The sequence below is a fragment of the Musa acuminata genome, chromosome BXJ3-6 (genome assembly GCF_036884655.1).
Source record: "Musa acuminata AAA Group cultivar baxijiao chromosome BXJ3-6, Cavendish_Baxijiao_AAA, whole genome shotgun sequence".
Classification (NCBI taxonomy): domain Eukaryota; kingdom Viridiplantae; phylum Streptophyta; class Magnoliopsida; order Zingiberales; family Musaceae; genus Musa; species Musa acuminata.
Genome location: NC_088354.1, coordinates 19,172,648 through 19,183,510, shown reverse-complemented (window position 1 = coordinate 19,183,510; position 10,863 = coordinate 19,172,648). Strand labels below are relative to the sequence as shown.

General features: G+C 37.8%; 1 long non-coding RNA gene across 1 annotated transcript; it reads right to left on the bottom strand.

Moving 5' to 3' along the window:
- Window positions 1-5,293: 5,293 nt before the first annotated feature.
- On the bottom strand, window positions 5,294-7,184 carry LOC135639544 (uncharacterized). Its single transcript, XR_010496981.1, has 2 exons — window positions 6,873-7,184; window positions 5,294-6,738 (listed from the first exon to the last, which is right to left on the bottom strand). It is a non-coding gene; the product is annotated as an uncharacterized LOC135639544 (long non-coding RNA).
- Window positions 7,185-10,863: the final 3,679 nt, after the last annotated feature.

Below are 10,863 nucleotides of genomic sequence, written 5' to 3'. Positions count from 1 at the left end.
ATATATCTGAAGGTAAGTAGAAGCGAGTTTATTATATTGGTCTTATATATAGATGATATTTTACTTTCTAATAGTAATCTTTGTTTATTACACGAAACCAAGATATTTATCAACAAGAACTTTAAGATGGTTGATATGAATGAGATAGCCTATGTTATTGGCATTGAAATATTTAGGGACAAATCTCAAGGATTATTAGGATTGTCTTAGAAAGGATATATTAATCGTATCTTTGAGAGATTTAATATGCAGCTTTGCTCAACTAATGATACACCTATTACTAGAGGTGAAAAATTCAGTCAAAACTAGTGCCCAAAAAATGACTTAGAAAATAATCAAATAAAAAATATTCCTTATAGGTGCGCAGTTGGAAGTCTATTATATGCACAAACATGAATATTGGGAAGATACCAAAGCAACCCAAGAATGGAATATTGGAAAGCTGCAAAGAAAGTAATAAGATATTTGTAGGGGATGAAAGATTATATGTTAATATACGAAAGATCAAATCAGCTTGAAGTGACAGGATATTTAGATGATGATTTTGCAAATTGCCTCAACAATAGAAAATCCACTTTAGGATTTGTATTCATTTATATTCATGTTAGCTGGTGGAGCAATTTCTTGAAAAAGTATAAAGCAATTACTTATTACATTATCAACAATAAAAGTTAAATTTGTGGCATGCTTTGAGGCCATAAATCAAGTTTTATGGCTGCGAAATTTTATCTCAGGATTTGATGTGGTCGACTTAATTGTTAGGCCGCTGAAGATATTTTGTGATAATACCATAGTAATTTTCTTCTCTAAAAATGATAAGTATTCTAGTGGTTCTAAGAACATCGAGATAAAGTATTTTGTGGTTAGAGAAAGAGTCCAGAAACAATAAGTGTCAATTAAGAACCTTAGCACCACTATGATGATTGTTGATCCATTTACTAAAGCTTTACAGTGTAAAATATTTAAAGAACATGTTCTTGGAATGGGGCTTGTGAACAAGTCATAAAAGATATGATAATACATGTTTAGGTGGACATTATTATTGATATTTTTTTTATTAATTAAAGTAATTTATTTCTATTATTATATTTATATTTATGTTTATGCATATTATAATTGAATGTAATAACATGATTATCTTAACAAGATAAATTACATGAGTCATTATGGACTATATTAGGAAAGACTAACAATATTATGGTACATAGAATGAAGCATAATATTGATGATATACAACCGTTATGACTCATGTTGATAGTTGGACTTAATATAGTATTATTATGTTTATTGGACTTATTGGCTTATTTTTAAAATTTATAACTATATATAAAATACTTTTCAAATTTTTTTTGAAATTTAATTAGATAAAATTATTTTTAAATAAATTTTATTTTATTTATTTTGATTTTGAATGTCTTTTATATATTATCAATGAGGGAGAATGTTAGATTTTGTGACTCTTTATAATTGGATAAGATATATAATGAAACTAATTGGATTAGATATTAACCAATAGAAAAGAAGTTCATATTATAATAAAATTCCTTAGGGGATACTCTTGATGGGAGGAACTCTCCTAATAACTTATCTTAGACCCTCTGCTCTTGCCTATAAATAGATAGGACCTCTAAGGATTGGATGATGTATGTTACGCATTTATAGAGGATGCAATTGAGAGATTATAGTTTCTCTCTCAATCTTTCTAAACCATCAATCCAAGTGATATTATGAAAGTATAGGAAGAGATAAGAAGGAGAGTCTAGTTTTTCTTGTAGATTGATAACAATCATATATATAAAGATGGTACTTTTGTAGATCACATACAGATCCCTTTCAGATAACATTAAAAGGTACATATCGTAAAACTGATCTAATGTTATTTGATTTCAATCCTAACCTAAAAGATCGTTTCGCATTGCATATAGTATATAACCGTTTTTATATTTACAATGTTAATTACAGCATCAGAATGACTAGAGAATAATATATGCATCACAAACACAATGGCTAAGGAAACTGAAATAATTAGGATTTAATTAACGTGAGAGATGAATAATTAAGTCAGTTTGTTTTCACACTCTTATATGTATAAAAAGAGGAAACTGTCAGTGCACGAATTAATGTGGAAGATAGATTTTGTTAAGCAATCAAGTCATTCTTAATTGATCACATCAATGCGAAGATAGATTTTGTTAAGCGATCAAGAATAACTTGATGCTATGCATCATATTTGCTGTCATTTGTATATTTTAATTAATCTTGAACATGTGATGTGCTATTCTGATCCAAAGATAAGATGTCGTTGTTATCTTGTCATAATAATAAGTGAATAAATTAAATTGCATATGATGTGGTTCTTTATGTTTTGAGCTAAGATGGTGTGTTAATCTCGTGTCATCACTATATTTATTAGTTTGATTTGGATAAACTTTATGCAGTTTGGTTATATAGTGATAACCATTTGCATCATTCTTCTATGGTGATATGTTCTATCGAAATTCATTGAAGAATTATACCCACATATCACAACATGTTATATTAAAAGGAACCTCTTCCTTAAATATTGTACTATGTTAGGATCAGTAATTGGGGGTGTCCATTGATAATTTGTAGATGCTCCGTCTGTTTATTTGCATAGTATACATAATACCTAGAAGAGTCTAGAGCTTCATCACCAATTTCAGACTTTAAATTGTCATTATGTGGAGAAAGATGATCTGAAAAATTATGAAGCTTTGATGTGTAAAACAAGTTATCCTTCAGAGCTGGTTTTGGTAAGGGGACATCTGAGTCAGACTAAAAACTTACAAACCGCCATGATTGTGATGACACTCTTCATAAAATATAACTGCCATTACAAATTAATAATTGGTGTTATGTGCTATTTGATTTGACTCCGAATATGTTTAGTTAATGTCAATCAGATTCGATTAATACCATAATGGGTTTGGATAAAGTATAGCACAAATTTAAAGTCAATGCTTTTACTATGTTTTTAATTCAGATGAGAAATAGAATCGGAAAGGAGTTTTTTAAGTTAACAATAGGGAAGATATGCTAATCTAATATACTCCTTAAAATGCTTTTCTTTCCCTCTTTTTGTTTTCTAGTTTACCAACTTGACAGAGAAAGGCTTTTTAAAATCACTAAGAAACTAAGTTTTGAATTGGTGGTGTGACCAGTTTAGGTGATTGTCCTTTTTGTCTTTCTTTATGTTCCCCTTCAACATGTTTTTAACCCCTCCTAGGAGGGGTAAGGGCCCCAAGATACTTAAAAAAGGAAATTTATCTTCCTTCACATGAAAACTATCACAACCTCCCCTACTTACTGATCTAGGAAAGAAGATCTCCGATTTAAATACATTAACTTTAAGGTTAGTGATCGATTCAAAGAAGTTAAAGAATTTGAAGAATGGTACGATGAGGCTAGGGGTTGGCACAAAAACACAACAATATGCCATCAGCATACATCAAGTGAGAAATCTTGCAATCCTTCTTAAAGGAAAACAGGGTAATGAATCTCCTATCACAAGCAGCTTTGATAAAAAAAAAAGGAAATAATTTGAGATACAAGGATGCAAAGATAAGGAGAAATCGGATCTCCTTGACCAATACCCCTACACCCTTTAAAGAAAGTGAGATGGTTGCCCATTCACCAAACGTGCAAAGGAAGGAGTAGATCTATAAGTCTCAATCCAAGAAATTAATTTGATAGGAAACTTAGCCAATTGTACGGCTCTAAGAATAGCATGCCAAGATACCTTATCATAAGCTTTTTCTAAATCAAGTTTGAGAATGACATAAGGATTCTTACTCTTTGAATTAAATAAAGAATGTGGCACCTCCTCAACAACAAGGATATTATTATGAATAGACCAGCTAAGAATGAAAACGGTTTGTTCACGAGAGATGAAAAGAATCCAACAAAGGCCTAACGTGATTAGCCAAAATTTTGACTAAAACGTAGTACACAATGAGATTGGATGAAAATCCTTAACTTTTCTAGGGTTTTAGACTTAAAAATAAAGACAATAAAATTCTTAGTCCACTTGTGAGGAAGAAAAGCCACATCATGAAAAGAAAAGCTTGAATCAAGGAGTCAGAAATTGTTCCAATAAAAATGATAAAATTATACAGTAAACCCATATAGACCCAGGATCTTTCCCAAATCTAACGAGAGAGCATCCCAAATGTCACATCTACTGAAATGCCAAATCAAATATTCAGCTTCCTCAATAGATATAACCCAGGAATAGATATAACCCAAGAAGGAGGAATGGAAACCTCCTCCATCGAAGGTACCTGGTTTGAGTCGAAGTACCACAGATTCAGGTAAAAAGAGAAAAACTCATCTGATGAAGACAAGAAAGGTGCAAGCTATCCGAATCAGCAAGACCAACCTCAGCCTCTCTACCCTCCAACAGAGTGATCTCATGTTGGGTGCGAGACAGGACACCTTCAATCTTACCAAGACTATACCTATTCCAAAAGGAAAGAGGACCACGAAGTTTCCCGCGAGAGAGAGAGGAAGAAAAAGCAGCGATCAGTGAGAGGTTATGCGAATCCCTAAAGTTCCACACACTAGGGATAATATAATACCTAACCTCACCATACTCGGCCCAAAAACGGTGAACTTAAACAAGAAAGAAGAAGGTTTATCTCGGCCAACCCATACTCAACAAAATAGAACAGTGGTCAAAGCAGGTTGCAGGCAGATGTTTAACGACAGAGTAGCCAAATAAATCCAGCCATTTACAATTGGCAAAAGCTCGGACCAAACGTACGAGAATACGGGCATTACCCCTAAGTTTATTACACCTGGTGTCTCTAGGTCCTATAAATCCTAAATCAGAGAGCAGAATCCGAACAAAAACCGATTGAACTGTGGAACAGAGGACTTAAAAAGAAAAAGGAGTCACTCAGCTTGTCCTGTGCATTGGATATACAGTTAAAATCACCCAAAAGCAGCCAACAAGGTAAATCGGTAAGATCAATAGAAGCAAGAGATTCCCAAAAGCAGATTACGACTCAAAATTGAAACACTAGCATTAGATACCCGAGAAAACACACAGATCAAAAATTTTAAACTGAACTACTGCATGTAAAAACTTGTGTCGGATAGATAGCACCTGGGTTCCAACGAGGTCGGAGTTCCACAGAAGCACGATCCCACCCGAAGCACGCACTACCGGACACAATGCAAAAGTCCAAGACCGCCCCCCGCCCCAACTGCCTGAAGAGTCCTTTAGTCTCCTGCAAGAAGATGAAAGAAACTCGACGGATACGCACAATAATTATACAGAATGCAATCCACTGCCGGCCTTCTCCTCAGCCCATGGTAGTTATTTCCAACTAGGAATATTCATAAAAAGAGAACAGAAATTTCCCAACACGGAGGAGATTTGAGAACAGGTGAAAAGGACGTCCAGCGGGAAGATTGGGAACCACGGCCCCCGCGTCGACTTCAACCGTGCAACCACCGCCTTTGCTTCCGGTCTCCCATGCGTCACCTCCTGAACTGAGCTAGCAGAAGCCCTCGGGAGGCCATCTGTCACTTCACCCGCTCGAGGAGTTCCATCCGGCGAAGCAGGCCTCTTGACGAAGGCTAGCAGGGCCGCAGCCACCATCTCTTTAAAACTGTCCCCCATTCGTCGGTTACCCAGAAAGCTTGGTCGCACGCTCAGCACTAGAAACCCTAGGGAAATGAGCAGTAACTGTCCGCTCCAACCATCGAGAAGCACGAAGCCTCACATCCGACGAAGCGGATTCAGTTACTCCCGCAGGAGCAACAGCTCATCCATTGGGCTCGTCACTGGAAGCAGCAGCTCGCACCCAAGTCCACACCAGCGGCAGCCAGATCGGACTGTGATCCACCAACGAGCAACACCTCTTGTCGAACAGAGCCAGAAACTACCTCAGGCTGTAACGTCATATCCTGCACAATATTAATGACACCAGCTGAAATCGGTACAGTAACCGAGACGTCGGATCCCAGAGCAGTCCCATGTTTCGCACGAGAGGGAAGCATCATCTCTGGCACCGCGAAGGAGCGCCGACCCCTACGCACAAATCCAGGGCCGCCTGTTGGTTCGTGCCCTCTCCAAGGGTTGATGGTTCAATGTTCCCCGAGGGGGTTACTCCTGTTGCCAGGGATGCCAGCCATGCCGCCGGAGCACTAGTGACCCAATCCTCCAACTTAGAGGGACAATCCGCAAGCTTATGGCCAATGCACCCACAGTGAAAACAGACAGAGGAGAAGTTCTCATAAGAACACGCTTGAAAGAAACGGATTCACCAATCTACACTCCTTGCTGAAGGGGAACAGAAAGACCAATTTCTACACAAATCCGTGCAAAACGTCCACGTTCAAATTTAAGAGATCATTCGTCAATTTTGATCGGTCGACCAAGCGCATGCATATAATACTAGAGAGACAGTCCTTCCGGAAGCTGAATCCACACCGGGGAGGATTTGAGGGTTTCAGTTAGAGGATTGAAGTTGGGACGCCATGGGAAGAATGCAAGAAGTGGCCCCTCAATGACTATGGCCCTGAAGTAAGCACAGAGACCATATCGTCTTCAGATTGAAACCGAAACTAAAAAAAGTTGTTCTGCATATCCATTACCAAGGGAGGAGAAGAAACCTTCCGCATCTTTGTTACAAGGATGTGCGGCGGAGGAAGACCCCCCAAAAACCTACCCACTAAACTTAAAACCCAAGGCTTACACCATTCTGAAATCTGCTTATCAGAAACAAAAATCGAAAGCATAGATGAACGCTTAATTCGATTGAAAACATCAGTAGAGAAAAACGACTCCGAATCCTTCGGATGAACAAGAGAAGAAAGCAAAGAAGCCCATGAAACATGTTTACCAACACCAGCAGATGCGACATTAGATGTAGAAGACTTTGCAGCATCCTTAACCTCCGCAGGAGGAGAAGAACCAGCAGCAGGCTCCACCTGAGAAACCTCAGCCACAAAAGTCTTTCCCCCCCCGGCCCGTTGGCTTCCACTAAAGGAGGCCTATCAATAGAGAGATTGGAGGAGACAGCCCAAGAACCCAGACGCACAGTTCCAGGAGTCCCTGAAGAGGACGAAGGTTTGACCCGAAAAGAAGAAGCCCTTCCAGCAGAAGAGGGCTTCGATTGAACCTTTCCAACAGTAGAGAGATTGGGCGAGGGAGGCCATCCAGCAGAAAAGGACGTCGTTTGAAGATAAGGGTACGTGCTCGATATATTATAGATTGTTACGAAAGATACATAAGTCCAATTAATATAGGATTCTTTATAACATATTTTGGATGGAAGAAATTCTCTTAATTACTTATCTTAAAAGATATATGAATACAATAATATATAATAGATGTGGATATGTAACAGTTATCGAGAGATTATGGATAGTGATCTTTAAATCCAAAGATAGTGCCCATGCAAATCCGTTCTTTCCAAGTGACATAAAAATGTACGTATCATAAATCTTATCTATTATTATTTGATTTCAATCCTAGCATGAAAGTTCTTTCGTGTTACATATAGCATATTACATATTTTATGATTACAATTGATATTAGAACCTGATTTCTTGAAATCAAATACCTTATATCTGTTATTTTTTATTTACAATGTGCGAATTATTCATATATTTTGTTGATCTAAACTCCTATCTAGTTTATCTTATCACTTGTGACATGAGATTTGTTTTTTGTATCATGATCTTCAATGATCACATGGCAACAACAATGGCTATGTAGCATTATAGCCGCACTGATTATGACAGGCAATTGTGCTAGACAATATATGCATCACAGCAGCAATAGCGGTCAAGCGATGAGCTGTGAGTCGTGATTGACCACGCATCATGGTGGCTACATTGGCAACGACCGCAAGTCGAGTGTTGGGATAGTCGCACAAGTAGCACCCACGTATCATGGTAGCCTTGTGCAAGCGGCAACCGCACAGGCAGTAACGCACACACGTGACGATCACATAGTGGCAAATATGTGCAAGCAACAACCGCGCCTAAGTGGCGGTCGCACAAGCTATGGCCATGCGCCGAGTTGGTAATGTAGGCGGCAACCACGCACAAGTGATGACCGCACCAGTAGTAGTTGTTAAATCTCGAATTATGATGATGAAACCAATTGATAGTGTTTATGATTTGATCTGCGTTTTGAGTAACACAAAAAGCTTCGATCAGGGAGAGACAATTGAAGCAGGAAGAATCATATTAGGTTGGAGAAAAACATGTCAGAAGATTGGACGTTGAGCCAAAGGATTAGTCGACATATCGACAGAAGGCTTCGAGCCATGGGTTTGGGCATCGGGCCAAGAAGAGAGAAAATTACGCCAAGTAAATCAGAGTTGCGGAGGTCAACTAGCTGATTAGGCAATAAGCCGCAAGAGAGGACGATGCGTTGAAGATTCGAACGAAGCACCGATAAACCAATAACATGCTGGACAACATTTGATTTCTTTTGTACTAATTGTCTAGATCGAAATAGGTTTTAAGTGTTCAGGATTAACTACGATAGCAAGGCATAAAGCAAAATAAAGTCCCGAAGTCAAGAACGAGATTTCGTTGGGAGTTCGAGAGTTCGTCGGAAGTCCGGATGTTCATCGGAAGTTCTGCCAGAATTGATCGAGAAGTCCAAGATCTTGCCAAAGAAGCTCATCGGAACTCGCTAAGAAGATCATCGTGAAGTCTAGAAGCTTGTTGGGAGTCCGCTGGAACATTGCCGAGAGATCATCGAAAGTTCACCGGAAGCTCATCGGAAGAAACCAAAACTTACAGAATTATTTAGCTTAGTAAATGTCTTAAAATTCATAGTTAGCATATAATTGAGATTAAAATTGGGCCAACTCAATTAGGGGCCAATTGGGCCCATGTATGGACTGTGTTGGGACAAGTGAAATGCCCAAACAATGACCCAACAGGTGGCACCATCGTGGCATAGTCTTCAAGATAGTGTCAGGCAGTGGTACCACCCAAACAGGCGATGGTACTGCCAAACTAGGCGGTGGTATCGCCCAGTGTTAGTGCTGTAGGTGGTGGTACCACCCAGCACAGGCGGTGGTACCGCCAGGACTCAGGAAACTTGGGATTTGATCTTTTTAGGCTCCAAGTTTCAATCAACTTGAGGCTTATAAATATCCCTCTCATCCCTGGTTAACTTACACAAGCACATAGAACTTAAAGTGAGAAAACGCTATAGAAATTACTTGAGAAATCCACTCCGCTAACTTAAATTTAGAATTCTGTTTAGAGAGGAGTGAGTGCTTGTAAAAGTTTGTCACCTAAACCTATGAAAAGAAGAAGAGGGGTGCAAAAAGGTAGTTGGTCTTCACTTATTGAAGAAAGAGCGTTAGTAGATGTCGGTGGCCTCGACGGAAGAGGAATCAGGAGTGGATGTAGGTCACGATAACCGAACCACTATAAAATCGGTTTGTATTTCCTTTTGAGCAATTTACCTTTACTGCAAACTACTTTACCTTCTTATTGCTTTCACTATGCTCCCTTATACTTTTAAGTTAATATCTTTTCGAAATGAGTTTAATCGAAACGAAAGATTTATGAAATCGATGTTTTTATCGCTGCACTAATTCACCCCCCCCCCCCCCTCTTAGTGCCGACTCATTCCTACAGTTGGTATCAAAGCATCATTATTTCTCATTTGGTTTAATACCCAAGAAAAATGACTCTTTTCGACTTTCAAGAGGGTCACTCTCTCATTCATCCTCCAATGTTCAATGGGACGGACTACACTTATTGGAAAACTCAAATGAGAGTTTTCTTGCTTTCGTTAAATCTCGTTTTATGGAACATAGTCGAATTTGGTTTTCAAAAGCTATTCTCTTCCAATGAATGATTGGAATGAGTTGGAGAAGAAGACTTTCTCTTTAAATGCAAAGGCTATGAATGTCTTATTTTGCGCCTTGCGCCTTAGACAAAAATGAATTCAATCGGATTTCTACTTGCAAAACGACTTTTGACATTTGACATACACTTGAAATCACACACGAAGGCACTAGTAGAGTTAAAGACTCTAAAATAAATATTTTGATGTGTAATTTTGAATTATTTCGAATAGAACCAAGCGAGACTATTGGTGACATGTACACTCGTTTTACGGATGTCATCAATAGTCTAAAAGCACTTGGTAAAAGTTTTTCTAACTTTGAACTTATTAACAAAATATTGAGATCTCTTCCAAAGAGTTGGGACCCTAAAGTAACGACCATTCAAGAGGCCAAGGATTTGAACTATTTTTTATTTGTAGAACTTATCGGGCCTTTAATGACATATGAAATGAGTTGTATGACACAAAACGAACATGAGAACAACCTTCCAATGAACATAAAGGATTTGACACTTCGAAAAATAGAATACTACTTGCTATGAATGCAAGAAGAAGGAAGCACCTTGGGACGAATCGAGCTCATCCGAAGACGAGGAGCAAACCGATGAAAACAAAATAGTGAACATTACTTTGGTGACTCTCAACAATGAGGTAAACAACTCAAACGAAACTCCTTTACTTTATTTCGTAACTATATGATTTTTAAATTTAGAAATAAATAAATAAATAATATAAAAAATATCATGATTCTTTTTATTTAAAAAAATTTAAAGCATCACAATTGCATGACGAGTTATGCATTTTATGACTTGAGATTTGTTATGCATTTCTTCCCTTCTTCGTTCTTGTTTACAATAACAAAAGGGAGAGAGAAAATCGCTAGCATCTCATGACATTGATAAATTAATTAATATCATTTTGAATCTCTTATGATTTTGATGATTTGATGATTTGATGATTTGAATCTAAATAAGATTTTTTTAATCGAATTATGAACCTTCTCTTGA